Source organism: Vitis riparia, chromosome 17, assembly GCF_004353265.1.
Source record: "Vitis riparia cultivar Riparia Gloire de Montpellier isolate 1030 chromosome 17, EGFV_Vit.rip_1.0, whole genome shotgun sequence".
NCBI lineage: Eukaryota > Viridiplantae > Streptophyta > Magnoliopsida > Vitales > Vitaceae > Vitis > Vitis riparia.
In genome coordinates, this window is record NC_048447.1 from 19620568 (window position 1) to 19627823 (window position 7256).

The window sequence follows — 7256 nt, forward strand, 5'->3', positions numbered from 1 at the left end:
CTTGTGTCTAACTTAAGCTTCGGAGGGGCTTGCTTGGACATCCTATCCGGACATCCTTTGTACAGGGAAGAGGTTCACTTAGTCTACTGTTACTAGGTAGAGGCTCTAAGTGGCACAGCACAAGGAGATTCTGACTCCAGTTGACCTCGTATCAACAGTATTTGTGGAAACCATAGTCTGCAAGAGATATGGAAAATCCCATTTGCATTTCTACAATGATGTGGATCAATTTTCAAGAACTTTTTTTTCTTTTCCTTTTCTTTCATACGAGGCATGTGGCGATTGGGTTTAGAAAATTTCCTAAACTGTATAGTTGTTTGATGTCTTATGCCTATCCTTATTTCAATTACACGATATGGAATAACACTAGCTACTTTGTATTTCATTGAGTTTACAGTATGCGAAATTCGTCAAGCCTGCTAGCTTTTGATAATTTTATTCTTCCATCAAAGAAGTTTATCATACCACGGGGTGGTGAGAATCACGTTGCAATTGATTTGATTGTGCAACATATCCGCACAAAGCTTGGCCAGCATGATCTCTGCAAAATATATCCTAATGTGAATGTTATTCACTCTACATTCCAGGTATTCCTCATAATCTTCTTCTTATTCTTCACCTTTGCATAAAGTAAATGAACTCATGCTTCAGTAGTCGAGTGCAAATGGCGGCTCCATACAATCAATTGCTACCTGAAACCATATTTATCAGCTATCTAGGCCGTCCACTTAAGCATACCTAAGTGCGACCAGTAAAAGGAAACAAGCTTAATTCTGGGATAAGGTTAAAGACTTCATGAATATAAGAAGTTGTGTACACGGGTAGATATTACTCTGTAAGTTGGCTTCTCATGCACCAGCTGAACAGTCCAGATGCATGTGAAGATGGGTTGAAAAAAAAAATCAAGGAAAATGATTAATGTTTGGATAAGATGAAAAAAAGATAAGGAGAAAAGATACCAAGGAAAAAAACGTAGATAACCCTTACTTTTCAGAGAGCAATTTTATAAGTTTTTCTTACATTTTTCTTTTCTTCTATTTCTCCTCCTATTTGCTTTCCCTCAAACTTTTCAAGAACCAAACATAGCTTAAAGCACTTAACAATTTGCATTCCTATTATCTTCTTTTCAACTATTGATATAAGCATATCATGATTTCTGTTTTATCTATATCGTTATATGAAGAGAATTAGATTTCTCCTCTTGTTCGTGTCAACATTAAACTTTCAACTTTTTCTTTTCTGAAAAAACTCTGCATTGATCATTGTCAGAGGTATAAATGCTTTAATAATGAATTCCACAGAGGGGGTGAAGGAAGAGGAAAGAGGTGTTTATTGTTCTTCTCTCTAATGTTTAGACCTTTCTTGCAGATAAGGGGTATGCATACTCTGATTCGTGACAAAGAAATATTGAAACATGATTTTGTTTTTTCTTCAGACCGGCTGATACGCCTGGTACATTCTGGCTTCAAGCTTATTATCCATAAGATAAGTGGATCTGTATCTCTTTGTTTCTAAAATCACTTGAACCATTGACTTTTCAGGTTGTGAAGCATGTCTTCAAATTGATAAATTGTAGTTTTTTCATTCATACTTTCATTCGTTCATGTACAGAGTATATATAGAGGGTAATCACCATTCTAAGAATGGGAAAGAATGATACAAGGAAAGAATGATATAAGGAAATAACAACTAATATCCTAATATCTCAACTTTCCTAATATCTCAATATTCCTAATATCTTAATATTCCTAGTATCTCAATATTCCTAATATCTCAATATTCATAATATCTCCACTTTCCTAATATCTAAACATTCCTAATATCTCAACACTCCCCCTCAAGTTGGTGCATAGATGTCACACATGCCCAACTTGTCTAAAAATTTTGAGAACACTTGACTTGAGACAGCTTTGGTAAGGATATCGGCCAATTGATCTTCTGATCGAATCTTAGGCAATTCCACAATCTTATCATCCAACTTTTCCTTAATGAAGAATCTATCCACCTCGACATGCTTTGTACGATCATGTTGTACTGGATTATGAGCAATATCACATGCGGCTTTATTGTCACAAAACAATCGGATTGGTTGCCTAGATAGGTAACCTAAATCTTGTAAGAGGAGTCTTAGCCATAATGCCTCACAAAGTCCAAGAGCCATACCTCTAAATTCCGCTTCTGCACTTGAACGAGCGACGACATTCTGTTTCTTACTTTTCCATGTCACAAGATTACCACCTACAAAGGTAAAGTAACCAGATGTAGATCGCCTATCATCTACTGCACCAGCCCAATCAGCATCAGTATATACTTCTATACTCTGATGATCAACATTTTTTGCGAATAAAATTCCCTTCCCAGGAGCATTCTTCAAATACCTCAAAATACGCATGACTGCATTCATATGTTGTTCTCCAGGATTATGCATGTATTGACTCACTACACTCAATGCATAAGCAAGATCTGGTCTTGTATGAGCTAAGTACATTAATCTCCCCACAAGTCTTTGGTATCTTCCCTTATCGGTTGATACTTGATTAGGCTCAACACACAATTTCAGACCTTCTTCTATTGGTGTATTAATAGGTTGACATCCCGACATTCCAGTCTCCTGTAAAAGATCTAAGGCATACTTTCTTTGAGACAGAAAAATTCCTTCACTTGATCGAGAAACTTCAATCCCAAGAAAGTATTTCAGAGGACCTAGATCTTTCATTTCGAATTCTCTAGATAGATAATTTTGTAGAGCTTTTCTTTCTTCAGGATCATTTCCTGTAACTACCATGTCATCCACATATACGATGAGTGTCGTAATCTTACCATGTTGCTTTTTTAGGAACAAAGTGTGATCTGAATTACTTTGACGATAGCCAAAAGCTCTCATTGACTTTGTGAACCTTCCAAACCATGCTCTCGGGGATTGCTTCAACCCATACAATGACTTCTTCAATCTGCACACCTTCTGACATTGCTTTTCTGACACCATGCATCCTGGTGGAAGATCCATATATACTTCTTCAGATAACTCGCCATGCAAAAAGGCATTTTTCACATCAAATTGTTGTAATGGCCAATCTAGGTTTGCAGCTAAAGACAGTAATACTCGAATTGTGTTGATCTTAGCTACAGGTGCAAATGTCTCTGTCTAGTCAATTCCATAAGTTTGAGTGTACCCTTTTGCTACCAGTCTTGCTTTAAATCGTTCAATACTACCATCTGCCTTGTATTTCACAGTATAGATCCAACGACACCCAACTGGCTTCTTTCCTGGTGGACATTCTACGAGTTCCCATGTTTCATTCTTCTGCAATGATTTCATCTCTTCATTCATGGCTGCTTTCCACCTTGGATCAGCTAAGGCTTCCTGCACACTGTTAGGAATAGCTACAGTAGATAATTGATTTACAAATGACTTATTTGATTCAGACAAACGATGGGTAGACACATAGTTGCTCATGGGATATTTGACTTTAGTAGACAATTCAGGTTCATATGTGGGTTTAGGAATACCTCTATTATGACGATGTGGTAACCGTTTCATGAATGGATCAGGCTCCAAATTAAGAACACCCTCAACAGACGACGATTGGTTTGGTATTTCAATGAAGACATCTTCGGACCCAAATTGTTGACCACTCATATCCAACTCACCCACTTCCTGGTTCACTAGTTCAGATTGTCCAGATTCATCTTCCTCAGAAATATGATAATCATAATCGAGAGTCTGAATTTCCTTATGGTACTCCCCTGAAGTTCAGACTCAGATGAAAAATACATTGAATCTTCATGAAACACCACATCCATTGTAATATACATTTGTCGAGTTGGAGGATGGTAACATCGATATCCCTTTTTGTGCAATACATATCCAACAAACACACATTGCAATGCATGGGAAGTTAACTTGGTGCGTTGGTGCTTGTGTAGATGCACAAATGCTACGCAACCAAAAACACGAGGAGGTAGATTTGGGACGGTTGGGGCAACAACGGCATTAGTAAGAGCTTGGAGAGGTGTTTGAAAGTTAATTGAGCTAGAAGGTACCCGATTGATCAAGTATGCGGCAGATGTGATTGCTTCTCCCCAATAAGATATTGGTGTTTTTGCTGCTATCAAGGAAGCACGAACAACCTCTAACAAGTGTCGATTTTTTCGTTCAGCGACTCCATTTTGCTGGGGTGTATTGGAACAAGTAGTTTGATGAATGATGCCATGTCCTTCCAAATACTTTTGAAGATTAGAATTTTGATATTCTCCACCATTATCACTACGCAAAACCCGAACCTTTGCATTGTATTGAGTTTCAATCATTTTATGAAATTTTTGAAACAACAAGTTCACTTCATCTTTGGTCTTCATCAAGCATAACCATGTCATTCTGGTACAATCATCAATAAAAGTAACAAACCAACGTGAGCCACTCAAAGTTGGGACTTTGGATGGGCCCCAAACATCAGAATGTATAACCATAAAAGGAAACGGACTTTTATTCAAAATTAACGGAAACGAAGCACGATGACTTTTAGCCAATTCACAAATATCACAACGGAAACCAGAAATATCACTCTTTGCAAACAAACTAGGAAACAATTTTTTTAAATAACCAAAGGAAGCATGTCCCAGACGTCGATGCCACAACCAAATTTCAGACTTTTTCTTCTCCCCCTCAGATCCATCTGCCATCAAGGTTTGTTGCAACTTATTTGAATCCTTTGACTGCAAGTCCAAGTAATAGAGTTTTCCCCGTTTAATACCACAACCAATCGTCTGTCTTGTTTGGATGTCCTTAATCACACAAAATTCAGGCCAAAAAATGACAATACAAGATAAGGCTGTAGTGATTTGAGAAACTGACAAAAGATTGTAATCTAAAGATGGAACAACTAAAACAGAATCCAAATTCAAAGTATCAGTAAGAGTTAAGGATCCTTCCCCAATAACTGGGGTTGTGTTACCATTGGCTGTGGAAACAATTTTTTGTGAGGAAGGTCTAAGGGGTGAAACCTGTCTAGAATCAAAAGTCATATGATCTGTAGCACCAGAATCAATTATCCATGTACTATTAATAACAGGTGTAAAAGTATTTAAAAACTTACCACCATGATCAGTAGCGGCTACCAATGCAGAGGCTTTCTCAGCAACATTAACCTCTGTTTTTATTTTGGCAACAATTGCAGTCGAGGTTTTCTTGGAATCCTTCTTCCGTTGATCACGATTATTATAAGTAATAACAAAGTGTTGATAGCCTAAACATGATCTAAAGGTCCATGGTTCAAACCCTCGGTTCCTTATTGTTTTCCTGGTCATACCAAGAGTCGTTGCTTTGAAATTGTGGGATATCCAGACTGGTGGGATCAGTCTTATTGCAGTGAGTGCATTTGAAGGTTGACTTATCAATATTAGGGCTTGTCTTAGGATGGTTGATCGCTGTCGGACCACCATAGCGACAAAATATCCAGGATTTCAGTTCCATGGCTCTGATACCATCTTCAAATTGATAAATTGTAGTTTTTTCATTCATACTTTCATTCGTTCATGTACAGAGTATATATAGAGGGTAATCACCATTCTAAGAATGGGAAAGAATGATACAAGGAAAGAATGATATAAGGAAATAACAACTAATATCCTAATATCTCAACTTTCCTAATATCTCAATATTCCTAATATCTTAATATTCCTAGTATCTCAATATTCCTAATATCTCAATATTCATAATATCTCCACTTTCCTAATATCTAAACATTCCTAATATCTCAACAGCATGGCCTTGGCTACTTGCCATTCCTCGAGAAGCAAGAAGTCACTCGAACAGGATATAAGGAAAAATGTCACACACAATTCTTACTCATCATATAACTTGGGCACCAGGTCGGCCTTGCACTGGGCCTGCAACTCTGGAAGCATATGAAAAATTGTTTTTTCCTTATTTTTGTCCTAGAATGACTGCTAACCAGCTTCAGTAGTTTACATTAATGTCATATTGCTAACTATCAAATATCTGCCGTGAATCTTTGAACGTGTTGTTGTCCCACTCCAGGATCAGTATATACTGGAGTTGAATTTTGCAAGAAACTGTGTGGAGCATCCATTATCCGAAGGTGAGCCTGGAATGAGGTTTTCCGTTTTGCTCAGTTTTATTATTTTTCTGACACACAAGATATAATATATCTATTCATGCGTCAATTGATTTGTACTGTTGCAGTGGCGAAAGCATGGAAAATGCGTTGCGGGCATGTTGCAAAGGAATAAAAATAGGAAAAGTCCTCATTCACCGTGACGGTGATAATGGGAAACAGGTAGTATATTTACTAGAACTGATATGTAGATGTTACAGGGTTTTCCTATGTATGCAGTTCTTCTCACCATACATTTTCTGTCTCTGCCTCCAAGCAGCTTATATATGAGAAGCTTCCCAAAGATATTTCAGAACGGCATGTCCTCCTCCTGGACCCAGTTCTTGCTACTGGTGGGTCTTTATTTATTTAAATTACGTATTACTTGTCATTCATATCTTAATACCTATTCTCTTGTAGGAAGCCACTCATGTTCATGTTTTTTTGCTTACAAATTGATTCACATTGGATGATGCCCCTTGCAGGCAACTCCGCAAACCAGGCAATCGAACTTCTTATAAAGAAGGGGGTTCCGGAATCCTCCATAATATTCCTTAATCTTATCTCTGTGAGTTTTAAATCCAATGCCTGTTCCTGATTGTTCCGTTAGTAAGAATGGAAAATCATTGTTCTCAATATACTTTTACTCTTTGGGAACCAAATACTGATATTTGGTGTTTCCATGCTAATCGTAGGCTCCAGAGGGAATACGATGCGTATGCAATAGGTTCCCATCTCTGAAAATTGTGACGTCGGAGATTGATGCTAAATTAAATGAGGAGTTTCGAGTCATACCAGGGTTGGGGGTTTGGTGATCACCGCTACTTTGGCACTGATGATTACTTTGTGCCAATTGAATAAGGAATGAAGTGCGGTGAAGTTAGAAACTCACCGGTCGATCCGCCCCATTTGGCCTACATGAAATGGGGAACCACCCATCCCCCTTTATGCACAGGTGCGATAAAACTATTTGTGATCGTACATAAGGTAATTTCCGGAAAACATGGAACATTCGGAGCCTGATTTAAAATTTAGGAAATAGTTTTTTTTATATTTGATTTATCATAAAAAAAATTATATATAACATAAAACTTTATGGATTTTTAAATTATTTATTTATATTTATTAAATAAATGTAAT

The 7256-nt window shown here is 37.3% G+C and overlaps 1 pseudogene; it reads left to right on the top strand.

Moving 5' to 3' along the window:
• Positions 1-398: 398 nt before the first annotated feature.
• LOC117904211 lies at positions 399-7047 on the top strand (annotated as a pseudogene).
• The last annotated feature ends 209 nt before the right edge of the window (positions 7048-7256 follow it).